Source organism: Chiloscyllium plagiosum, unplaced genomic scaffold (assembly GCF_037043375.1).
Source record: "Chiloscyllium plagiosum isolate Xiang-an unplaced genomic scaffold, Cpla_swu_hap1 HiC_scaffold_1, whole genome shotgun sequence".
NCBI lineage: Eukaryota > Metazoa > Chordata > Chondrichthyes > Orectolobiformes > Hemiscylliidae > Chiloscyllium > Chiloscyllium plagiosum.
This window is the reverse complement of record NW_028270139.1, coordinates 131,008,969-131,036,197: the sequence shown is the minus strand read 5'-3', so window position 1 is coordinate 131,036,197 and position 27,229 is coordinate 131,008,969. Positions and strand designations below refer to the sequence as shown.

Here is a 27,229-nt window from a genome sequence, read left to right as displayed (position 1 = left end):
AGGCCATTTTCATGGGTACAGAACAAGGCTATCAGTTTCTGCTCGGCGATTCCAAGTTGTTGTGAACCTCAAAGGCCACCTTGGAGGACACTTACCCAAAGATCAGATGAAATGACAACAGCATCCCCTGATGGCAATGCGGTGAGATAGCGGACAATGTTGATAATTTCTTTACCTATAAATATTATTAATTGACACTTATCGTGTGCCAGTTTCAGAATGTTTGATAGATTAATTAATATTTCAACAAGTAGTTTTCATTATCTGGCTAAGCTATGTTTTTAACACACAAGCACTGCTGGGTTTCGATTTCACTTCAGTCACTGGACTCTTCATCTGAGTCACAAGTTTAAATATTTTGTTTTGTAGGATTAGATAAAAATAATCCTGAGTTGTTTTGATTTGAGCTTCTAGAAATGTAACCACCACCCTATCTCTCTTAAATATTTATGACTCTAAACATTTTGTTTTTAAGGCAGTGGACATTTGTAAAACCTTTTGTGACTTTCCGATAATAGAATATGTACACAAGCAACACAGCGTACAATTATCTCACCATGACTGGACGTAATGCTGCAGGATGTCTTTAATCTTGGAAAAGACTTACTGGTTAAAGCCAAAGAATCCCTCCCAAAATTGGTCATGAGTTCTGCAAAAGCCTGGAACACTGAAGTTACAAGACGATAAGTGTAAACCTCAGGTCTCTGCTATTTCGGAGAGGTCTGTAAGATCGAGCAAAATTCACCAAAGTTCAAACATATGGACAAAATGCTGGACTTCCAAAACTTTTAAAGAGGAGAGACAGCTGAACTGAGTCCAGGGGAAATACACAACACAACCAACAGGTCTAAGAATGGAGATTGCTATCTGGTACTATTGTTCAGCCTGAAATCCCAATTTACACCTCCTCTTTAAAAGAGCAATTGACTGAAACCAACCCTAGTCAAACAGTGTGGTGCTGGAAAAGCACACCTGGTCAGGCAGCATCTGAGGAGCAGGAGAGTCGATGATTCGAGCATAAGCTCTTCATCAGGAGTGGGGGGGGGGGATGCGCAGTGTTGGGGGGTGTACGGCGGGGGCCGAGAGATAAACGGGAGGGGAGTCAGGCTTGGGGGAAGGTAGCTGGGAATGCGATAGGTGGATGAAGGTGGAGGGTGATGGTGATAGGTTAGAGTGGAGGTGGAGCGGATAAGTGGGAAGGAAGATGGACAGGTAGGACAGTTCAAGAGGATGGTGCTGAGTTGAAAGTTTGGATCCGGGATAAGGTAAGGGGAGGGGTGATGTGGAAACTGGAGAAATCAACATTGATTCCGTGTGGTTGGAGAGTCCCAAGGCGGAAGATGAGGTGTTCTTCCTTCAGTTGTTGGGTGGCTAGGATTTGGTCTAGCCGCCAACATTAGCCCAAGACACTTTTAACACCTCAGGCTACACAGTGCAGACAGTATGGGGCCTGCAGCGATAATGGACATTCAACCTCATGAAAACCCGTTCACATATACGTAACCATCAGAAAGCCAATTAACTTCAGAACAGAACATTAAGACCACAATGAAAACTACAGATTTGAACAGCAATAACAGGGCCCACAATAACTACCAGCCCCAATCTCACCTAATGGGTTGCCTTTTTCAAAAAACAAGCTACTGCACAAATAGCTTGCCAACAGGCTTCCACCCCCAACAAGCAGCTTCTGAACCAAGAACTGTGAAGCGAGAATGGGGAAGCCAAATCAAAGTTCTCATTGGAATAAAAGATATCCTAGAGGACTGAGAAAACCAGTAGGTTGAAATCTTCGAGGAGAAAGTGAGGTCTGCAGATGCTGGAGATCAAAGTTGAAACTTTATTGCTGGAACAGCACAGCAGGTCAGGCAGCATCCAGGGAACAGGAGATTCGACGTTTCGGGCACAGGCCCTTCTTCAGGAATGAAGAAGGGCCTGTGCCCGAAACGTCGAATCTCCTGTTCCCTGGATGCTGCCTGACCTGCTGTGCTGTTCCAGCAATAAAGTTTCAACTGAGAAAACCAGTGCCAACTGAACAAGAGCTTCTGAACATGTGCCATTTTGAACCAAGAGCATGACAGCAAAAACCTCCACAACATACCATGACCATCAGACCTAACTCAGAGCACCAGCCAACTCAACCAACGCCACAAAGCCTCAGACACAACGTGAGGTAAAGACCAGGCTCACCAAAGCAGCAGACAGTAAAGAAAACCACACTTATCTGATAGATCCAAAATGCACCTTACCACATCAGTGGAATCAATCTAAACTGAAGAACGTACTCCGTCCAAAGTCTTCATCCAGGCTCCAGGTGCAGCAAGCCAGAACGCCCAGGAACACTTCCAAACCGTGATCTGAGAGGTAAGCATAAACTCGAGACCCCAAAATTCAGACATAGCCAGCAGGGAAGGGAAGGCAAGTAATGCCAGTGCAATGGGACCTCCAAGATAGCAATTCTGATGAAAGAGTCTGAAATTAAACATTGTTGTTTTCTGTCTGTAAGTAGGATAGTGTTCTAATAGTGTTATTCTAGTTGATAGTGCATTTAAAATACTACTATTTTCCTCTGTATTGATTGTGTTAATTTCCTTGCTTTATTGCACTGTCTGTTTTCTTGAATTATAGTTAGCTTTAAGTACCTTAAATAAACGAATCTGATGATGCTTAAAGACAAATGGCTTAGACTTTTGTTGACTAGAAGTTGTTGTTGTGTTTATATCTGTATGTGTTTGTTTCTTTTTGTACTTCTGTGTGTGCCAGACATAATTTCAGGCACATTATAATTGTTGAAATTATTTTCATAGAAATCATAGAATCCCTACAGTGTGGAAACAGGCCATTTGGCCCAACAAGCTCACATCGACCATCTGAAGAGTAACCCACCCAGACCCATTCCCCTACCTATTACTCTACATTTACATCTGGCCAACACGCGTAATCTACACATCCCTGACCGCTGTGGAGAAAGTGAGGACTGCAGATGCTGGAGATCAGAGTCAAAAGGTGTGCTGCTAGAAAAGCACAGCAGGTCAGGCAGCATCCAAGGAACAGGAAAATCGACAAGAGGTGTAAAACCCATGCCCACATCTTCTCCCTCACCTTCATCCAAGGCCCCAAAGGATCCTTCTACATCCGGCAGAGATGTTCCTGCACCTCCAAACACTTCATCTATTGTGTCCATTGCTCTCGATGTGGTCTCCTCTACATTGGTGAGACAGGATGCCAACTTGCGGAATTGTTCAGAGAACATCTCCAGGACACATGCATCAAACAACCCCACTACCCTGAGGCTGATCACTTCATCTTCCCCTCCCACATGCAAGTCCTGGGCCTCCTTCATTCCAAATCCAAGCCACCTGACGCCTCATCTTCCGCCTTGGCACCCTCCACCCACATGGCATCAATGTTTATTTCACCAGTTTCCTCATCTCCCCTTCCCCCACCTTATCCCAGATCCAATTCTCCAGCTTGGCACCACCCTCTTGAATTGTCTTACCTGTCCATCTTCCTTCCCATAGATCCACTCCAACCTATCACCATCACCATCCAACTTCATCTACCTATTGCATTCCTAGCTACCTTCCCCCCAGCCCCACCCACCTCCCATTTATCTCTCAGCCCCCTTGGTCACAACCCCCAACCCTCAATATTCCTGATGAAGGGCTTATGCCTGAAATGTCAACTCTCCTGCTCCTCGGATGCTGCCTGACCAGCTGTGCTTTTCCAGCATCACCGTTTTTGACAGTCAACTGATGTTGTGCCAATTGACTGAAGTCCAGTTTCTTGCATGCAGGACATACCTGAGCAATTTTCCACGCATGCATTGAGGTGTGGGTGTAAAGAGTATTTGGGATTGACAAAGTTGTGGACCAGGGTATCACAGAGGGAATGGTTCCTGCAGAATGTTGACAGTGAAGGGAGAGGAAAATGTGTTTGGTGTTGCTATCTATTGGAGGTGGCAAAAATGGTAGAGGATGATCCTTTGAATGTGGAGACTGGTGGGATGGAAGGTAAAGACAAGGGTAACCTTATTGTTCTGGGAGGAAGGGGAAAGGGTAAGTCCAGAAGTCAGGAAATGTATTGGACACAGCTAAGGGCTACATCAACCAGTGGCGGGGAGGGGGTCTTTAGCTGGGCAAAATGGAGAACATGTCAGCAGCACATTGAGGAAGGTGACATCATTAGAACACATACAACAGTGTTGGAGAAAGTGGGAGGAAGACCTTGCTGGAAGCAGGGTGTGAGGATTACATCCATGTTCTACTCATTGCGGGAGGGAATTTCACATTCCTAATACTCTCTGAATAAAAGTGGCTCACTTGAAATGTCTTTTCAATTTATTAATGATTGTTTATGCCCCTTAGTTGTGGTTTCACCTTTAAGCAGCATTCTTCTCCATGTCTACTACATCAAACTCCTTTGCATTTTGGAAAATCTCCATTTAGTCCTTATTTTAAGAAATAAGGCGCTGTTGAGTCTGTCCAGGAAGTTATAGCCTCCCAGTTCGAGAAACATCTTTGCAATTTGAGTTGCACTTTCTTAGGTGCTCTGATATCATTTTGTTAATATGGGGAGCAGGATTCAGAAAAGATTTACCAGGATGTTGCCAGGACTGAAGGATTTGGGTTATAAAGAGAGGCTAGGATTTATTTATGTAGGAAGTTGAGGGGTGACCTTGTAGAAGTTTATAAAATTCTGAGGGGCATAGATAAGGTGAATAGCACAGGTCTTTTCTCTAGGGTAGAAAGTGTAAAACTAGACGGCATATTTTTAAGGTGAGGGGAGAAAGATTTGAAAGGAACTTGAGGGGCAACGTTTTCACACAGAGGGTGGTTTGTATGTGGAATGAACTGTCAGAGGAGGTGATAGATGCAGATACAACATTTAGAAGACATTTGGACAGGTACGTGAATAGGATAGGTTTAGAGGGATATGGGTAAAACACAGGCAAATTGGACTAGTTTAGATTGGAAAACTCGGTTGGCATGGAAGAGTTGAACTGAAAGGTCTGTTTCTGTGCTGTATGACTCGATGACTTCATATGTGCCCAATAAGTTCTACACATTGTTTTCTGAGTTGTAACCAGCTTGTCAACCTGGTCTGCCATTTAGATTAGATTCCCTACAGTGTGGAAACATGCCCTTCGGCCCAACAATTCCACAACGACCCTCCGAAGAGTAACCCACCCAGACCCATTTACCCCTGATTAATGCCCCAAACATTACCGGCAATTTAGCGTGGCCAATTCACCTAACCTGCACATATTTGGATTGTGGAAGGAAACCGGAGCACCCGGAGGAAACCCACACAGACACGGGGAGAATGTGCAAACTCCACAGACAATCGCCCGAGGCTGGAATCGAACCCAGATCCCAGGTGCTGTGAGGCAGCAGTGCTAACCACTGAGCCACCGTGCTGCCCGTGACTCTATTTGTTCTGACCTTAGTCATGGTTCTACAGTGATATAAAATCGTTTGCAAATCCAAATACTGCACTCCACTGTATTTACCCTTTTCTAACCTTTCTGTTACTTCTCTGAAGTATCCAACATGATAGTGAAGTATGACCTATACTATTGATGATTATTCCTCATTATAGTTTAAATTTCTAAACTTTCTGTTCCATTTTTGAGGCAGGGTTCTCATATTCAATGCTTCATTAGTCCTACCACAAGCCTATAGCTAATTGGTCTCTAGTTCTTTGGGCAAAAGTGAGGACTGTAGATGCTGGAAAAGCACAGCAGATCAGGCAACATCCAAGGAGCAGGAAAATTGACATCCTGATGAAGGACTTTTGCCCGAAATGTCGATTTGCCTACTCCTTGGATGCTGCCTGACCTGCTGTGCTTTTCCAGCACCATCCTAGTTCTTTGGGCCTACTCAAGCTCCCTCCCTTTTAAAACAAAATCACATCCATTGTCGACCAGTCCTCTGCATCACCTACTTTTATAGATATGGAATAATGCTTCTGCTATCTCTTTCCTACTTTATCCAAAAAAGGATTTAATTCTTTACAAGCTTAACTGCCAGCATGCTATCTATTTTGCTACATGCCTCCGAATCTGATCTTAATGGAGAAGCATAAAGATTTACACACAAAAGGAAGCAATTTAACCCATCATATCTGTGTTAAAAGTTTTGTCATGAGTCAACTGCCATATTTATAAGTAGCTTATTCATTATCCTTCTTTTTCTATTTTACATGTCTACATTTCATTTTGAATGTCTTTTAATGCCATGTCCATCAGTGTCCATTAAATGGCCCCTTTAAAATAGAGTCAAAGACATTATTTAACGTTACTGTTATTTATGAAATAATTTTCAATAATTGTATTCAATATGCCCACATAGAAAACATGCTTGGGCACAAACGTATAAACTGTTTCTCCAAAAGCATAAAAAGTACCTCAGACATTTCAAAATATCAGTTTTTCAAACAGAATGTTCTCCTCAGCTGCATTTGAAAGTGTACAAAATTATTCCAGATTACTGACCTGCAGACGCAAGGATATCAGTTGGAATTCCACCAGTCATCTGGAACAAGTGCAAGTCCTGTGTCTGCGCAGGGTTTGCTGGGGCTGCTGGGTGATTTTACCAATGGTGGTCAATTAAGATGCCTCCTCTGGGACAACTGCCTTATTAAAAATGTGGCTGGCCTCTCCAAGCTGTTGGTTTGATCAAGAGCAATATCAACGATAAAATGATCACTGGTGAGGCTGCAAGAAGCATATAGGGTATTTCAAAAGAGGTGTCCTTCAGATGTTTTTTTTCACAAGTAATGGTGCCACTTAGGCAGGCCCTGATAATTGGAGGTGTGAATCATCCAGCAGTTGCTTTGGGTTTGGCTCAGGACAATCTGGAACGGCAGTCAATCTTGGGAAGCTGTTGGGTGGCAGACCTGGTGAAGCTTATGTATCTGGGAGACTCTACGGGGGGTTATAGAATTACAGCAGCCTGGTAAAATAACTACTAACCAGCCAAATAATTAGCTGAATTGGCCACCTTTATCTGGCCCTATCCCATTCATGCCATTATCACATTTGTCCACATCATACACCATTTGCCTGGTCTTTGTCTCCTGTGAGGTAAGAATAACAGCCCTTGACACCAATGTCACATTTGACTAAGTGAGCCATCAGGGGCCCTAGCAAAACTAGAATCAATGGATTTTGGGGGCAAATGCTCTATTGGTTGGAGTCTACCTGGCATGTAGGAAGATGGTCGTGTTTGTTGGAGGTCAGTTGTCACAGACTTCTGTGTAGGAGTCAATAGATGTGAAGCTGGAAGAGCACAGCAGGTCAGACAGCATCTGAGGAGCAGCACAGTCAATGTTTCAGTCCAAAATGTTGACTTTCCTGCTCTTCTGATGCTGTCTGACCTGCTGTGCTCTTCCAGCTTCACATCTATTGACTCTGACTTCCAACATCTGCAGTCCTTACTGTTTCCCACATCCATGTAGGAGTTCCTCAGGGTAGTATTCTAGGCCTAACCACCTTCAGCTGCTTCATCAATGTCCTTCCATGATTAATGATAATAAAATCAGAAATGGGGATCTTTACCAATGGTTGCACAATGTTCAGCATCACTTATGACTCCTCAGACACTGAAGCAGCCTATGTTCAAATGTAACACCATCTGGAAAATATCTCGGCTTGGGCTGGCAAGTGACAAGTAACTTTCATGCCAACACAAATGCCAGGCTATGACCATTTCCAATAACTACTACTCCTTGACATTTAACTGAATGCCCACCATCAACATCCTTGGGGTTGCCATTGACCAGAAACTCAGCTGGAGTTTCCATATAAACACAGTGGCTACAAGAACAGGTCAGAGGCTAGGAATATTGCAGTGAGTAATTCAACTCCTTGCTCCCCAAAGTCTGTTCACCATCTCTAGGACACAAGGCAGACTGTGGTGGAATACTCCCCACTTGCCTGGATGGGTGCAGATCCAACAACACTCCAGAAGCTTGACACCATCCAGGACAAAGCAGCCGCTTGAATGTCACCACATTCACTCTCTCTACCACTGACGTTCACTAATGACAGTGTATACTATCTACTAGATGCACTGCAAAAAATCATCAAAGTCCCGAGACAATACTTTCCAAATCCACAGCCACTTCATCTAAAAGGACAAGGGCAGCAGATAGATGGGAATATCGCCACCTGTGAGTTCCCCTCCAAGCCACTTACCACCTTGACTTGGAAATATATCAGGGTTCATTCACAGTCGCTGGGTCAAAATCCTGGAATTCTCTCCCTAACAGCATTGTGGGTCAACCAACAGCAGGTGGACTGCAGCAGTTCAAGAAAGCAGCTCACCACCACCTTCTCAAGGGCAACTAGGGGTGGGCAATAAATGTTGGCCAGCCAGTGACGCCCATGTCCCAGGAGTGAAATTTAAAAAAGCCTCGTTTATCCTATCTGTATCTTTTTGTAACCTTCTTATGTTCTTTCCACACCTTATTTCCCAAACTATCGTTGTACTATCTGCGAAATTGGCAAGCAAACCTTCAACTTGTTCATCTGTGTCATTTACATAAACTGGAAACAGTTGAGGAGCCAACTCTAATCCCTGTTGCACAACATTCTTGACATCATGCCTGAAAAAGATCTAATTGGACTTAACTCTGCTCTCTGATCAACAGCCATGACAATAACCTTCTCAGCTTTTATTTGAAGGAGAAAGAACAAAAGCAAGTTAGTAAAATAGTGTGAGATTACAGAACTGTTTAAAGTACAGAGAGCTCTGGGTGTCTGAGCAGTAAAGCAAGTAATTAGGAAGACTAATATAATGGAATAGAACTTACTTCCTGATGGCATTATGTGTCTACCTACAGTACGATGACTGCAGCAATTCAGCCTTCTCAAGGACAACTCAAGTTGTGCAATAAATGCTGGCCCGGTCTGTGACATATACTTCTCTTTTCCTTTACAAAATACTCCTCTTTATTGTGAGGGAAATTGAGTACAATAGTAGGGATGTTATGCTTCAGCTATACAGAACAGTGAGACTTCAACTGGAGTACTGTGTATAGTTCTGGTCACTTTATTTAAGGAAGGATGTAAGTGTAAATTGAAGCAGTTTAGAGAGGGCTGCTACAATCATAATGGAATGAACGGTTTGTCTTATGGGGAAAGGTTGGATGGCTAGGTTTGTGTCCACTCATGATTACAAGTGTAAGAGACAACTTGATTGAAAGATAAACGATTCTGGGGGTTCTTGGAAGGTTGGATGTGAAGAGGACATGTCCTCTTATTGGAGAATCTAGAACTGGGGGACACAGTTTAAAAATATTCAATCATCCACTTAATCAGAAATGACTCTTTTTTTTTTCTCTCAGTGGGTTGTTAGTCACAAAGTCATAGAATCATTTAACCATACAGCACAGAAATGGACCCTTCGGTTCAACCAGTCCACGCCGACCATGTTCCCAAACTAAACTAGTCCCACCTGCCTGAGTCTGGTCCATATCTCTCCAAACCTTTCTTATTCATTCACTTTAGGACTTAGACTGTGCTGATGGATAAACTGGATTCACACACCATTCCAGTGAAGATGCTACCAGTCTGCTGTTGATGCACACATAGGACTTTTAAACATTGTAACTGTATCTCCACCACTTCCTCAGGCAGTTCATTCCACACACGAACTACTGTCCATGTAAAAACGTTGCCCATCATGTCCTTTTTAAAACGTTTTCCTTTCACCTAAAAAAATGTCCTCTAGTTTTGAACTCCCCACCCGAGGGAAAAGATCTTTTAAAGGCCCCTTAGATCCCTTTTAAATCTTTCCCCTCTCACCCTTAATCTATGCCTTTGAGTTCCAGACTCGCCCACCCCAGGGAAAAGACCTTGTTTATTTATCCGATCCATGCCCTTCATGATTTTATAAACCTCCATAAGGACACCCTGCAGCTTCTGACGCTCCAGGGAAAACAGCCCCAGCCTATCCAGTCTATTTTTGTAACTCAAACCCTTCGTTTCCAGCAACATTCTGGTAAATCTTTTCTGAACCCTCTCCAGTTTAATAATATCCTTCCTAAAACAGGGAGATGAGAACTGTACACAGTACTCCAGAAGACTTTGGACATCTCTATGACTCTATAAATCTCTTCCTGGAAAGGTGAAAGAAGCAAAATCTTTGAATATTTTTAAAGCAAATTGATATTTGGTATGCAAGGAAATAGGGGTACGTGGGAATTTGGATTTGATTGTTACTAACAGAACTGTTAAATGGTGGAGCAGGCTTAATGGGCCGAATGTCCTCCTTCTGCTCTTTGTTCATATGTTCGGATATTCATATGCTGTCTTTAAAGGGTACCCTGATACGTATTCAGTCCTTGCCAGTCAACATTATCACTCTGTGTCTCATGCTGCAGCAAAACCTCCTAGTCCCTGCCTCCCCCTCCCCCTTCCACTACTGCCTTGCTATTCAGGATGACTCCATGAAGACAAATGTGCAGTGAGTTTTCTCTGCAGGTTCCCCTCCAATCCATCTGGGGGAGGGGGGGCGCGGAATTTTGTTTCCCAGGAATGGCAGCCTTGCATCAGACCAAGGCAGTTTGGGTGGAGTTGGCAGGACAGCTCAGTGTGAGTGGGGATGCCACATGAACGTATAATCTTGCATATAGTTCTCCTACAATCTGCTGGGCTGCAATCCCCAGGGATTTGTGCCACTGTGAAATAGCTGCAAAGTGACACTCCTCAGGCGATATAAGTATATGAGTGCAGAAGGATTCAGGCAGGAATAACATGTGCAGGCTTCAGCTGCAGATGGAACATGTGGAATGAACTTGCAGAAGCTACTTTATTCATGAAGGTTCCTGCAGTTCCAGGATAGTGTGGTTATTAACCATTTACTGGGAAGGAGTCAGGAGCTGTCATATCCATGTTTGCTCAAAAACTGTTTTGGAGATTTGAGCTATAGGGAGAGGCTGAACAGGCTGGGGCTGTTTTCCCTGGAACATCAGAGGCTGAGGGGTGACCTTATAGAGGTTTACAAAATTATAAGGGGCATGGATAGGATAAGTAGTCAAAGTCTTTTCTCTGGGGTCAGGGAGTCCAGAACTAGAAGTCATAGGTTTAGGCTGAGAGGGGAAAGACATAAAAGAGACCTAAGGGGCAACTTTTTCACACTGAGGGTGGTACGGGTATGGAATGAGCTACCAGAAGAAGTGGTGGAGGCTGGTACAATTGCAACATTTAAGAGGCATTTGGATGGTTATATGAATAGGAAGGATTTGGAGGGATATGGGGCAGGTGCTGGCTGGTGGGACTAGATTGGGTTGGCATATCTAGACGGCATGTTTTCATGCTGTACATCTCTATGACTCTACGAATACACCCATCGCAATGACTCTCCATCCCTCTGTCTGCCTATAGGACAACTACAACATGAGAATCCTCACCTTCTTAGAGGAGGATACCAACAAACTTAGTGGGGAGGACAAGGACTTAGAATGTGCTGATGGATAGACTGGATTCACACACCATTCTAGTGAAGATGCTACCAGTCTGCTATTGATGCACACATAGGACTCACGCCTGAAATGCTGTTGAGAAACGAGATTGTGTAAAACCTTCTAATACTTTGACAAAGGGTCAGTTAGACTCGAAATGTCAGCTCTTTTCTCTCCTTACAGATGCTGCCAGACCTGCTGAGGCTTTCCAGCATTTTCTCTTTTGGTTTCAGATTCCAGTATCCGCAGTAATTTGCTTTTATCTTCTAATACTTTTGACTGTCTGCAGCAGATCCTTGCAGCAAGTCCAAAACTATGAAGAGGAAATAAATAATGATCTCTTGAAACAGTCCACATTACAGAAGAGTGATGCTGGGGGTCTTAAAATGCATGAAGGTAGATGCCTGGGTCCTTGTCAAGTGCATCCCAGACCTTTGTGGAAAGCTAGGGAAGAAATTGTTGGGCCCCTTGCTGAGATATTTGTATCATCAACAGCCACAGGCGAAATGCCGGCGAACTGGAGGATGGTTAACAAAGGCTATAAAGATACACCAGAGAACTACAGACCAGTCAGTCTGATGTTAGTGTTTCATAAACATGATTGAGTTTTTGAAAAAAGTACCAAGAAGATAGATAAGGGCAGGCCAATGGACATTGTCTATATGGACGTTAGCAAGTCCTTCGACAATGTTCCAGATGATAGGTTGGTTAGCAAGGTTCAGTCACATGGGATCCAGGGGGAGCTAGTCAAATGGATTCAAAATTGGCTTGGTGGTAGGAGATAGATGGTGGTAGAAAAACAGATGTTTTTCAGAATGGAAGCCTATGACTAGTGCAAGGATTGGTGCTGGGTCCATTGTTGTTCATCATTTATATAAACGATTTGGATGAGAATATAGGAAACATGGTTAGTAAGTTGGCAGATGACACCAAAATTGGTGGTGTAGAGGATAGTGAAGAAGGTTGTCTGAGTACAATAGGATCTTGGTCAAGTAGGCCAGTGGGCTTAGGAGTGGCAGAGCGAGTTTAATTTAACTAAGAGAGCATGAAATGATGCAGAGACAGACAGGAAATGATCAGGCACAAATGCTGGATGCCATGCACAAAATATGGTGAGGTGCATCCAAGTGTTGGCAGGACAGCACTTTGCAGTCTTTATGTAAACAATGGCAACTATCATGAAGACCCAGGTCCAGCAGAACACATGGTGGATGTTGAAATTGTGCACAGACCATCACTCCACAGCTATGAGTGTTGTGAGTCAATGGTTAGGCAAGAGGTTGCCTCATTACCTCAGGTCAAAACAGTGGATCAGTAGCTATGCCAGTGCCCTCCAGGCCTCAGACCACCAGGGGGTTGCTGCCAGTTCAATGTCAACAGGGCACAGCAGTCAGCAGTCAGCAGATGGCCTCTTAGCATCACTGTAGATGTCAGTGCTGCTTCTAGATATAGCGGGAGTAAAGTAAAGATCAAGAATTTCAAAGATGCAAAAGTGGAAAAGTTTAATTATTCTGTTGAAGAAACACATTTATAAATGTTTAATTCTGTTTTATTGTTGCATTTTCACTTTGTTGCTAGTCATTGAAATGGTTGCTCACATTTAAGAGAGTTAAGCCTCATTTCCAGTCAGTAAAAGCTGAAAAATTGGGTAGTATTTGCGTAGTCAGGGCTTTTAATACATTTGACAACCCATCATATCATGTTCACCTGAATCTCATCTCTCTGCGGTTTCAGTTCCAATCTGGTTCTCCAGAGAGCATTGCTCTCTGCCAGAGAATGAGCTTGTGATATCTGAGTGGATCAGTGCCAAATTACCAGTGCATGTGGCATCCGATGTAACATGTGATTGGGACTACAGCGGGTCTTCCTTCCAGGTGGCTAAGAGTGTGGGAATGTGTTGCATTATCCTGCAGCTATAGTCGTTATGCAGCACGTGAAGCATGAGTTGGAGTGGTATTACTTCGGATTGATCCATATACAGGATCACAATACTGATAGTGTTAATTTGAAATGTAATATCTAATTTAGCCACCAGAAGAATGCAATGAAACAAAAATGCCTGTGCTCATGAAAGAAACCAGAGCGCCGAGCCAATAGGATAAGACGAGGATAATGGACATAGAGATATTTCAGGGTTAAGCAGACCACAATAATCCTGGACAATTCTTCTGGAGAGTAATGAATTGCTCCAGCTGTACGGTCCAACAATGGAATCTCATCTTTAGTAGCCCAAAAGTCTGCTTCATTATTGTCTTTATTGAGGCATTGATGGCATTGTATCTCTCTTCTGACCTGCACTGTGGGTTCTGTACTGGGATCATTAACCTGCTTAGTATTGCCTGTCACCAGTGAGCCACCTCTGCGTCATTATGGTAGAGCAAACACTTGCAGCATTTGTGAGTGAATGAGGATGTAGGTATCATGAGATTTCCTTCGATGGCTGAAGGATTTGGTTCCTGTAATCACAGAGGATCTGCACATTCAGAGAGTGAAACACCTCTCAGTTTGCGGAGTTCTCAGTGCTGTGTGTGCGGTCAACTGTTCCTTGCACTTTTAGGATCCTGCAATGGTAACAAATTCCACATTGATTGTGGGCGTTCAGGTGACAGTCTGGCTCCTTTCTCCTTGCCCCTTTGAACTTCCCCCACCTGATCATCTATGAATCCCTGCTTAAGCAATGCTCCTCAAAGAGGACAAAGCAGTGAATTCTCACACTAAATCCAACCAGTGCAGTACCTCACCTGATGCATGCCTCTTATATCTCGTCGGGAATCTGGAGGCATGATTGCTCGCTCATGGATAACTTAATTCACGAAGGCAAATTAATTTGTTAATGAGCATGCATGATTAGGGCGGCACGGTGGCTCAGTGGTTAGCATTGCTGCCTCACAGCACCAGGGTCCCAGGTTCGATTTCAGCCTTAGGCGACTGTCTGTGTGGAGTTTCCACATTCTCCCTGCGTCTGCGTGGGTTTCCTCCGGGTGCTCCGGTTTCCTCCCACAGTCCAAAGACGTGCAGGTTAGGTGAATTGGCCACGCTAAATTGCCCCTAGTGTTAGGTGCATTAGCCAGAGGGAAATGGTTCTGGGTAGGTTACGCTTCAGAGGGTTGATATGGACTGGTTGGGCCAAAGGGCCTGTTTCCACACTGTAGGGAATCTAATCTAATCTAATCATATGTAACTTAATGAATGCTGAAGGACTTCCTTCCTCTTGATGTCAGGAAGTTAATCCATCTTTAAAATTCAGGGAAATGAATTCCTCAGTTTCATCCTACCTTCAGGACACTGATTGATGGTCTACTGCATAATGAAGTTATCCAACCCGTTGATTCCAGCTCCCAGGAGCATCATAAGATGCCACCTTCTCTGTGTCCAATTCCTCTCCTGGACTCAGACAATGGTATATTTTCCTATATTCTTCTGGAGATATGGGCAAACATGACAATTTGTATTATTTGTCCATCCCTTGTTGACCTGAAAAGGTGATAGTGACCTTGTCTATAGTTCACTGTAGTCTTTGAGGTAGTGGCACTCCACAGTTAGACTGAAGGAACCTCAAGATCATTAACTGAGTGAAATTTCAATATTGATTTTCATCAAGTTAAGCAATTATTGTGTTATACCTTACTGAGGGGCTGCTGTGCTGGTACATAATCATGAAGAGTGGTATATATTATAATACAAACTAGCAGTTCAGAGGGAATCCCAAGTTTAACAGCTCCTCAGTGGATTCGATATCTCTGATGAGCCTAAGGAAATTAACATTTTCAACTTGAGAGGAGTATTTCCAAACTGTTCATTCAGGATTAATGTAACAACATCCCCTCCTGCAATTAATAAAATTACATCTATTGAATTTCAGCAGTTGGAGCTTAGACAACATAAGAACACAGTACACTTTTGTTCTAGTGTAGATTTACTGTATGACATAAGTGGTGCATGTATTATTAATGGACTGGCCCCATACTTGGTGTAATACTCTCTGATTATTTTACTCTTCATCCATGTGCATGTAACTGAATGGATGATAGGTTTGGCTTTCCTGGATGTAAACACACTGTATAATAAACCTTACCATTACGTTGGCTCCTCATTTCACACATTTTGCAAGTCAGCAACTTTTTCTAGCACCTCATCTCAGTCACAGCAGATCTTTCAGACTGTCTTCAGTTGTGTCAATGGCCTGTGATGTATAAGCTACTAGGTATATTGAACAACTTTTTCAAATGCCCCCAACTCAGAGATAGTATTCTTTCAGGCCATTTTTCCTAATCAACCTGTTCAAAGAGGTTATTACACACCTCTGGACCAGGTGGAACTTAAACTCTGGTCTCTCAGTCCAGGAGGTAGGGACACTACGTCTGTGCCACAGAGCACTGTATAGCCAGTGAATATCTATAGGGCTGTAGCCTGGTTCTAACCTTGCTTTGATGATTTCCTTTACTCATAAAAACTCCATACACAATTCTTAAAAACTTTGCAAAGGTAGATTCTGAAACTAAAATAGAGAAAAAACGCTTCCATATTCATAAACTCTCAAAATTGAAATTGGTTATAGTATATGTAATGGGTAAAGTCACATAATGATTATATCATTGGACTAATAATCTAATGGTCAGGACCAGTTATCCAGAAACATGCAAATAGATTCAGAGCACTTTGAGAATTTTAATTTGGTTTTGAAATGGTATAGTTATAAGACCCTTGTTTCAGAAGAAGTGACTCCCTAGCAGCTGTTAAAACTAAACAGGTTCAATAATATCATTTAAGGAAGAAAGCCTGCAGTTCTCACCATATCTGTCCTATGTGTGATTTCAGTCCCATGCCCAGCCCCTCAACTGAACCTTCAAGAAAATACAGGTAAACAGTAGCAGATCAAAAAGGAAGCTCACGGTAATGAATCCAAGCCTTTTCAGTAATGCCCACAACCTGTGAATGAACAAAAATGTGATCAATGAATGGATGGCTCATTATCATATTATTAGAGATGATGCAATTATATTTGGACACAAGAATTTAAGGATTTTTTACACTATCACTGGAAATGGTTGTACAGTCAGGCCAGCTCACTATACTGAATGAGATGCTGCTCATCTTGAAGGTTGCTGACATTATCCACGTAAATTATAAGGAAACTACAGGGCCTGCTTAGTCCAGTGTGTTGGAGGGAAAACACTTTCCATTCTAACTAGAACGGTCTTTTGTAGTAGGTAGCAACTGAAAACAGGTTACAATGATGTGATGGACATTGTTATGGAGACTTCAAGGAGATGCAGACGTTAGGTCTTACTCCTTCAAAATCCTAAACTGTTCTACCTACAGGTTCACATGACATCATTACAGTGAGTGAGGCATATGGTACTCCTCAGCATTAACTGTTTCAAACCTTTTCAGATTCAAGGACTACAGAAAGTATAAGGAGTCACCTGATAGAGAGGAGCAACATTACAGACTAAAGTAAGTTATGGTAAGTTGTTCACACTGGTCAGCAAACCAGTTAGCGAGAGGGGACAGAAATAAGATCATACAACAGTAATTAAAGTTTAACTTGCTAGGTTTTTTAAAAATAATATCGGCTTTCAATGTGAAATTATCAGGCATATAACATAAAGACTATAATATATTTTTCTGAATTTTCAACTGGGGATTGAAATGGGAAAAAAGGACTGTTTTCATACCAAGGATTGTGGAAGGGATTGCTGTATTTTTTTCTATGCAGGTTATTAATAATCAATGTAAATGGTGCTTATTCTGCTGTTTTGTTCTACCAGTAGGAGAGGATAGTTGCAGATGGACTGACCTCAGGTTGTGTACAAAGTGACAAGTAGCTGATTGGTTTGTGGAGTTTTGACCAGTTAGAACATAGAGAAACATAGAAAAATACAGCGCAGTACAGGCCCTTTGGCCCTCGATGTTGCGCCGATCCAAGCCCACCTAACCTACACTAGCCCACTATCCTCCATATGCCTATCCAATGGGAGATAATGAAGGCCATCTGCCTGCCATCAATGTTGTGGCTGGCTCCTGGGTAGCTGTACAGCTTATGGGTGGGAGCATTACTGCCAGAAGCCTTTGGACCTTCATAGGGAAGATGGTGTGTTTTTCAGCAGTACAAGCTACCTGAAACCTGAAGAAAGCCAATTTGCTTCCCCATACCAGTTACTGTAGTTTATCGCTTTTCAGCAATAAGGAATTTGTCAACCAGTAACTCTATGCCTCTTGCAAGAAAATGAAAAATATCGAGAGAAGAGAGATTAAATAAAAGTCCTGGCAAGCAAAGAGATCATCTCTGTGAACCCAATGAGCAGGAGCCATTGAACTGCCTTCCCAGGTTTTCCCTCCAGCCATAATACTAATCTTGTTTGTCTGTCTACAAGTGGTGTCATTAGAGTTTTATAACAGGGGCGAGGTTAATATTTTAACTAACATGCACACATATTCACATATTACACATATCTGCTCCTCCCATTCCCTGGACATTTCAAAAAGAACGAGGCATCACAAAGTTCAAACTTGCTAAAAGCTCCATTGTTAATAATGCACAGCCGATGTTCATATTAGCATGGGCCATTAAAAAGGAAACAAGTAAATGCCTCATTACCTTATGCTTAAGATCCTATCGCTACATGACAGATTAACCAGTGATATGTGCATGCTGCCTCAGTGGTTAGCACAGCTGCCTTACAGTGTCAGGGATTCAGGTTTGATTCCACCCTTGGGTAACTGTCTATATGCAAGTTGCACATTCTCCCTGTGTTTGTATGGGTTTCTTCCAGTTGTTTCAATTTCTCCCAACAGTCCAAAGATGTGTGGATTAGGTGGAATCACCATGGGAAATGCAACGTTGTGGAAATAAGGTTGTGGATGCTCATTGGAGGCTTGGTGTGGACTTGATGGGTTGAATGGCCTACTTCCATTATGTTGGATTCTATGATTCAACTCTCAATGTCTCTACCTTTTCATCCACCACCCAATCACAAATCCTTTCAACATCACCATAAAACGCCAGGTAAGCTCCACAAGGGAGTACATTTCCCATTCCTATTGGTGAGTGCTACCTCACCCACAGGGCAATTACAACAAGGTCCCACCATGATCAGATCAAGATTCTCACTTTGATCTGATGGATGGCCATCTACCCACTGCCAATCTAAGGTACATGACACATGAAAATCTAAAATAAAAACTAATGTCTGCATAACACAGCCAGTAGCACCTTCAAGTCAAACATTCATGGGTTCAAATTTCACAGTAGTAAGTTGGGCACAAAAGTCCAGGCAGATGCTTATGGCTGTATTTGAGGGAGCACTGCACGATCAGAGACATTGTCACAGATGAAATATCAAACCAAGGTCCTGTCTACTCTGAAAGGTGGATATAAACGATTTAATGGTACTACTTCAAAGAAAAGTAGGAGATTTATTGCTTCTGCCTGGCCAAAATTCATCCCTCGAATCAACACCAGAAGGCAAATGATCCATTTGGTAATTATCACATTGCTGCTTGTATGAGCTCACTTTGAGCACATTGACATTTCCTACTGTGTAAAAGTGGCTTCACTTTAAAAGTATTTCATTGACTGTAAACTGCTAACAATATAATGGAAGGTGGTGCTATATAAATACAAGTCAATATTTTGGGACCCCCATCTTTGAAAAGGAGAAAACCAAGGCACTGAGGGGAAAATCACAAACAAATGCTAAGGATTCAGTGTCTCTAGTACTAATTGGTCTTGGAAGGAGTTGAAGCAGATATTCTGTGGGTGGGGGGGGGGGGGGGGGCACCTACACAACATTGACTTCAGGTGAAATTGGGATTACTTTCAACAGCCTTGCACAATGTTGCTGATGGTTTAACAATCGAATATTGAAATCAACAGAACTTAGCTCAAGTTGCTCTGCCTGGAATAATATCTGCTTCCAGAGCAAGCAGCTGCAGCAGTGTTATGGCTGAATGAATACAATACTTGGGAAGATATTTAGATGAACGAAAGACGTTTACATGAGTCCAGATGTGTCATCATATGTTTCATTTCACTCCTAAACAGCAAATGTGTCTGAAAAATGTGAGGGCTGTAAAAAAAACTTCAGAAACTCTTAATCTTTTGTGATAGATATTGAGTGAGAAGATAAGGACCCATATTTTCTAGGCCTGTGGAATTGGGAGTGATAGGGGGTGATGGGGGGTGACCATACTCTTATTAAAGAAAGATACTGACGCTGTCAACTTTTCCAACTTCAATGTTACTTTCAGGGCTACCTCTCTGGTCACTGAAAGTTCTGTTTAAGTGCAATTATTTAAGATTTCAGATGTAATACCAGTGCAATCTGTTGGTTGAGGGATTGCGAAGCTTGCAATGGCAATAATAAATTCTCAGGTTCATTCTAGCAATGTTGGGCACCAGGGATTGATGGATATCACTGGCATTCACAGTTACAGAGAAAGGAACAAAGAAAAAGAATTTGAATTACATTGCACTTTTCACAAAAAAGTGTTCCAGAAGCAAGGTAAGAAAGTGTCGAGGCAGATCACGCCCATGACCAATGACATGCCTTTTTTTTCGCTCATGTCTGTCATCAACATTAGTTCTGTATTTACATAGAACATAGAACATAGAACAATACAGCGCAGAACAGGCCCTTCGGCCCTTGATGTTGCACCGACCTGTGAACTATTCTCAGCTCGTCCCCCTACACTATCCCATCATCATCCATGTGTTTATCTAAGGATTGTTTAAATCTCCCTAATGTGGCTGAGTTGACTACATTGGCAGGTAGGGCATTCCATGCCCTTACCACTCTCTGCGTAAAGAACCTGCCTCTGACATCTGTCTTAAATCTATCACCCCTCAATTTGTAGTTATGCCCCCTCGTACACGCTGATGCCATCATCCCAGGATAAAGGCTTTCACTGTCTATCCTATCTAATCCTCTGATCATCTTATATGTGTCTGTCAAATCCCCTCTTAGCCTTCTTCTTGCCAATGAGAACAGGTTTAAGTCTCTCAGCCTTTCCTCATAAGACCTTTCCTCCAGACCAGGCAACATCCTGGTAAATCTCCTCTGCACCTTTTCCAATGCTTCCACATCCTTCCTGAAATATGGGGACCAGAACTGTACACAATATTCCAAGTGTGGCCGCACCAGCATTTTGTATAGTTGCAGCATGATATTGCGAATCCAGAACTCAATCCCTCTACCAATGAAACCTAACACACCATATGCCTTCTTAACAGCACTATCAACCTGCGTGGGATCTATGTACATGGACTCCAAGATCCTTCTGCACATCCACACTACCAAGAATCTTTCCATCGACCCAATACTCTGCCTTCCTGTTATTCTTCCCAAAGTGCATCACCTCACATTTAGCTGCTTTGAACTCCATTTACCCCCACCTCCCTTCCCACACTGTAGCCCCATTTCTGTCCCCATCCTTATCCACCAGAAGCCCTGGAAATCTCCCAATAGGGTAAAGGATACTTGATGTCGTGAATACCTACTCCCCCTTTCCCTTTATTTTGTTCCTGGCATCTCAACACTTTCTAGAAAATCACCCCATGAATGTAAATATGGCCATTGCATTGTATGTCAAAAAAGTAGGTGAATAAACAAGACTAAACTAAAGAAAAATACTTATGTGCAATGCCTTTATGTTTTTGACTTTGTTTTGACTGTACCGACACATAGCTTCACAGCATACAGCTGGGCAGCTCAGTTAGTTGAGTGATTCAGATTAGGTAATATGCAGGTTTAGCCACTCCATTTATCACTGCATGGGTGACCACAGAGGATCTGCATGTTTGCCTGTTTCACCATGTGCACTCCTGATCAACTAACCATAATTTTAAATCATTTGGCACAACCTCCAGAAACCGTCCACTTGATTTGGCACCAATCATAGCTTCTTGATGTTCTCCAGCTCTGTTGTTGATCAAGATACAAAAGTTTGAAAACACATACAAATAGATTCAAGAGCAGCTTTTTCCCCACTGCTATCAAACTTATGAACATACTTCTCATATTAAAATTGATATGTCAATGCATCTTCTCTGTAACTGTAACACTATATTCTGAATTCTGTTCTATCATCCTGATGTACTTATGTAAGGTATCATTTGTCTGATTAGCATGCAAAATCAATATTTTTTACTGTATCTTGGTACATATGACAATACCAAATCAAATGCCCTTTAAATTATTTGGATTGATATTTGTAACTGCTTCACCGTTTGTCTGCATGCTTCAGACATGCGTTCAATATTCAACATGCTTGAACTACCTTTTCAGTGTGAATAATATTCAAGGATTCTGACAAGTTGTTATCACTTTTCACTTGTTTTCACTTGATAATTGCATCGGTTCAACAGCTTTCACATACTCAGGATTCTTTAAAGTGCTTTGCAGGCATTTAAGTACTTTTGAAATGTTGCAATGTGTGAAATGTAATGCTAAGAAATCTCTGCTCTGCATCAATGACAACTCCTGTAGGCAGACTTGATATTGTTTAAAATTCAGAATATGTCTCTCCATTTACCTGATATATAGGAGTAAACCGCAAGCAACAGAGAGAGAACTGTTTCCATTCAATTTTTCCCACTGGAAGTGGTGCGACATGTTGACCTGTTCATCCTTAGATCGGACACATACTACATTTGAACAAGTCCCAGACTTGAAACCACATAAAACAGGTTTATAAACAAGTAAATGCGTTATTTATATTTCATCAAATGTTAAAACAACAAGCTTCTCCCACACTTCCTGTCAACATAAAGTGGATATGAGACGCAGACATATTTCATACCAGACAGTATGATACCACTAGAGGCCCTGATCTAATCCAATGTCTTTGTTCAGGGTGACCAATAACCTGAGTTGAGCACAGATCAGAATTGCGAACTCCTGTCCATAAAGATGTCCAGGAATTGAATACATGGAATCTTTGTTGCCGGACCAAGCCACATTGAAAAATCCCCAGGTGTTAATCATATAAGCTATTTGAAATTAACTGGTTGCTTTGATTTCTGAGAAAAGTTTGCATAATGCGACCAAATCAAGCTGTCCTGAGTAAGGGTTTTCAAGCTAAATACAGTTTGTTTTGCCAGAGATGCAACTATTAACTTGGCTGTGACATAACTTCTAAAGAGGTCAAAAGATTTTATAACTGTAACCATGTATTCAACAACAATGATAAAAATATTTACTTTTTGCCATGTAGAATTCTTGGGAATGCTGTCCAAGTGTTACTTATCTGTTTAATACATCTATGTCTATCTTATAGTGCGTTGGTTAGCTCAGTTGGTTGGAAGGCTGGTTTGCAAAAGTTGATAAAGTGTGACACTGGAAAAAACACAGCATATCAGGCAGCATCTGAGGAGAAAGAGACATTTTGGGCTTAACCCTTCATCAGAACTGGGGAGGGGGAGCGGGAAAGGGGCTGAGAAATAAATAGGGGGTGAGGCTAGAAGCAAGGTAGGCAATGGGTGGGCAAATGTAGGAGGTGATTGTGATAGGTTGGTGGGAAGTGTGGAGCAGATAGGTGGGAAGAAAGATGGTAGTTCAGGTCAAGAGAGTGGAGCCCAGTCAGTGGGTTGGATCTGGGATAGGGTGGGGGGAGAGGAGTATTGGAAACTGCTGAATTCAATGTTGAGGCCATGTGGTTGTAGGCTCCCAAGGTGGAAGAAGAGGTGTTCTTCCTCCAGTTTGTTAATGACCTTGTTTAGGTGGTGGAGGAGGCCCAGAATAGATATGTCATGGGGGTAGTGGGAGAGGGAGCTGAAATAGATGGCTAAGGAAGATGGGTTGGTTGGTGCATATGGACCAGAGGTGTTCCCTGAACTGTTTCATGAATTTGCACTCAAACTCTCCAATGTAGAGGAGATCACATCAGAGCAACGGATACAGTAAATGAGGTTTGAGGATGTGCAAGTAAATCTCTGCTGGATTTATAATGATCCTTTGGGACCTTGGATGGAGGTGAAGGGAGTGGTGTGGGCACAGGTTTTGCCCCTCTTGCAGCGGCAGGGGAAGATGCTGGGCGTGGAGGGGGGGGGGTTGGTGGGGAGTGTGGAGAGTGTGCAGAGTGAGGTAACAGCGTGGGTTTGATTCCTGTACTGGTTAATGTTTACATGAAGGACTCTCCATCGCAAACTTGCCCCTCACCTGAGGCATGGTGACCCTTAGATTAAACTGCAACCGGTCATCTATGTCCTTGTAATGAGAGAACAGCCCTATGGCCCTCTGACTATCTTGAATATAAATTAGCTGTACTGTAAGGGAAAGGAAAGAAATATGTGGAAATCAGTGGTTGAGGAAAGTAGACCGTTGCAGTAATTGCCAGTATATTCCAACATAACAAGGTATTGTGCAGCCTGAATGGTGCATGGCCAGTGCCCCTCAACAGTTTATTTTCCAGAAATCTTCTATCCTTGGCTCATGCCAAAGCATGAATCACCAATTGAATGCACTTAAAAATAACAGATAAGGTTAGAAAAATCTGCACAAAGTAATCATATCAACAATTTGGAACTAATTGATGATTATAGCTGGCTCCAGTGTGCTCAGTTTCAAACTGAAGCAAACTTCCACTTGATTCTCACCAAGGATTGGATTTCTCCATTTAGGGCAGACACTTGTTTTATCATTTCACTTGCAGGCCAGAAATTCCAGCATGTAATCAAACTGTCAAATTATAGACCAATTACTTGTTGCTAAGGTATGGTTAAGAAACCCACTCAAGTAAAATGAGTAAAATGGCTCAAATAAATTTTGGAAATTCTATTAAAATTTCAGGAGGAAGCCTTGGTTTATGTATTTTTTTGGCTCTTTTGCCGCCTGCATTTTCTTTTCTGCACCATTAGTGCCTGGGCCTAGGCCACAACGTTCTTTCAAAATATCTCCATCTCACTACATCTTCTTTCTCCTCAAAGTCATTCCCTAAAACCTCTTTTTCCAGGCTTCTGGTCACTTATTCTAATACTGGCTTATAGAAACACAGGAACGAGGACTGTGAGTCAGCTATTCGGCCCTGCAACGTTCTCCACCATTTTATTCTATCATGGTTAATCCTCTATCTCAATGCCATATTCCCTCTTTCTCTTCATACCCTTTGATGCTTTGAGTATCTAAAAACTGATCAATTTCTGACTTGAAAATATTTGGTGACGTGGTCACTACAGTCTTTTGTAGCAGCGAATTCCACAGGTTAAGTATCATTTGAATGAAGAATTCTCTCCTCATCTCAGTCCTAAATGGCCTCCTCCCTATCCTGAGACTGTAATCCTTGGTTTTAAACTCTACAACCATAGGAAACATCTTCCCTTCATCTAGTCTGTCTAGTCTTGATAGAATTTTGTATGTTTCAATCAGATATCCTCTGACTTTTCCAAATTGTCATCATACAGGCCCCATTCAACCAATGTCTCCTCATAGGACAGTTCTGCATTTCCTGGTATCAGCCTAATGAACCTTCGCTGCATACTCTATTTGGCAAGTATACCCTTTTTTAGATAGTGTAAACAAAATCACACACAATATTCCAAGGCCCTGTTTAACTGCAGTAGAGTATCCCTACTTCTGAACTCAAAACCATTTGCCTCCCTAATTATTTGTTGCACAAACTCCGTTTACTTTCATTGACTGGAGTACAAGGACAGGAGTACAGTTCCCAGTATACTATTTAAATAGTACACTGCCTTTTTGTTTTTCACACTGAAATGTATAATTTCACATTGATCCACATAATACACCATCTATTATATGTTTGCCATGCACTCAACTTGTCTAAATAACCTTGAAGCCTCATTGCAGCCCCCTCACAACTCACAATCCCACCTAATTTTGTGCCATTAATAAACTTGGAAATATTGCATTTCGTTCTCTCGCTTGAGTCATTTATATATAATATATATATATAAATGAATAGATGATCCCTGCGGTAAACCACTAGTCATTGCTTATCATCTTATTCTCACTTTCTGCTTCCAATCTGTCAACTAATTCTTAATCCATACCGGAATATTACTCCCAATCCATGTGCTTTAATTTTGCCTACTATCTTTTTATGTGGGACCTTATCAATTGCCTTCTAAAAATCCAAATACGTCACAACGATTGGTTCCCCCTTATCTATTCCATTAGTTACTTCCTCACAAAAGTTAAGAAGATTAGTTAAGCATGATTTCCCTTTCCTAACTGATGCTGACTTTTTCTAATCCTGTTTGCCAGATATTCTGTTAGCACATCTTTCAGAATGGATCCTAGCATTTTTCCCAGTACTGATGTGAGGCTAACTGGTCTGTAATTCAATTTCTTCTCTTCCTCCTTTTTTAAGTAGTGGGATTTTATAAAGCAGTATAATTACTCCAGAGCCTATAGAATTTTGAAGAATGACTGCCAATGCATCCAATATTTTCAGGGCCACTTCCTCTAGTACTCTGGAATACAGATTATCAGGCCCTGATGATGTGTTAGCCTTTAACCCCCATTAATTTCTCAGCACCATTTTCTTAGTAATACTTTTTTTCTTCAATTCCTCCCTCTCACAACAGGTTTGGTTCCCCAGCATTTCTAGGAAATTATTGGTATCCTCTTTTGTGCAGACCAAAATATGTGTTCGATTCTTCATCCATTTTGTTTTGTTCCCCGTTATAAGTTCCCCCATTTCTGGTTGTAAGGGACCTACATTTGACTTCACTGGTCTTTTTTCTCTTCACATTCTTATATCGTACAAATAGAATATCAAGTTATTTGTATAATATATCTTTATATACAATAGCATTGGAGATCCAACAGTGCATTCAACAATGCAACTCACCACTATCTTCCCAGTGATGGGCAATGCCAGCAACATCTATATTCCGTGAATGAATTAAAAAATTCACAAGGGATGCCTGCCTTTCAGCAAATATGAAGGACAAGCTGTTCTCGTAACAGGGAATAGAATCGGGTGTGAGGGATATCATGGGAGGGGGTTAAGTATTTAATGAGACATGTTTAAAACGATATGGTGAGAAATCTCATTGGTCTTTGCACAATAAACCCTCCAAAAAGCTACAACTCTGGGTGCTAGCAGCCAGCTGGACAGCAAGCGAGACGAAAGGAAACAGGACAATAAAAAGATTTTCTCTCAGCCTGAATCCTGAATTTCAGGTACTGTCGAAATGAATCAGAACAACAGAATCTTAACCAACCTACAAAACTGAGAATCTTGAAATCGACTCTTCAGCTACCAAGGCCAATGTTGCCAGCAGCCTACACTGAAACAGTCAGAACGTTCTGTACAACTTAGAGATGGATCCGTAGATCTATTTTTTTAAAATGGTTAGCCTTTTGGACTTCGCTCTTATTTCCAAACTTGGTGTATATGTGTTTTGTAAGTAATCTTTCTTGCATTTACTCACGAATAGGAGAAAGTGAGGACTGCAGATGCTGGAGATCAGAGCTGAAAATGTGTTGCTGAAAAAGCGCAGCAGGTCAGGCAGCATCCAAGGAGCAGGAGAATCGACATTTCGGGCATGAGCCTTCCTGAAGAAGGGCTCAAGCCCGAAATGTCGATTCTCCTGCTCCTTGGATGCTGCCTGACCTGCTGCGCTTTTCCAGCAACACATTTTCAGCTTTACTCATTTAGAAACTCATTCTTTGTTAAGTTACGAAAGTCTGGTTAAATTAGTTTGTTTTAAAATGTGGGTTAATTTAGGTCTAGGAGAATAGAGTCCACAGGGGAAGGGATCTCCTTTTAATGTAACCTTGCTGCAATCGAT

At 42.1% G+C, this 27,229-nt stretch overlaps 1 long non-coding RNA gene across 1 annotated transcript; it reads left to right on the top strand.

Moving 5' to 3' along the window:
• Window positions 1–1,971: 1,971 nt before the first annotated feature.
• LOC148152215 (uncharacterized) lies at window positions 1,972–26,901 on the top strand. Its single transcript, XR_015758169.1, has 3 exons — window positions 1,972–2,364; window positions 16,864–16,936; window positions 26,619–26,901. It is a non-coding gene; the product is annotated as an uncharacterized LOC148152215 (long non-coding RNA).
• The last annotated feature ends 328 nt before the right edge of the window (window positions 26,902–27,229 follow it).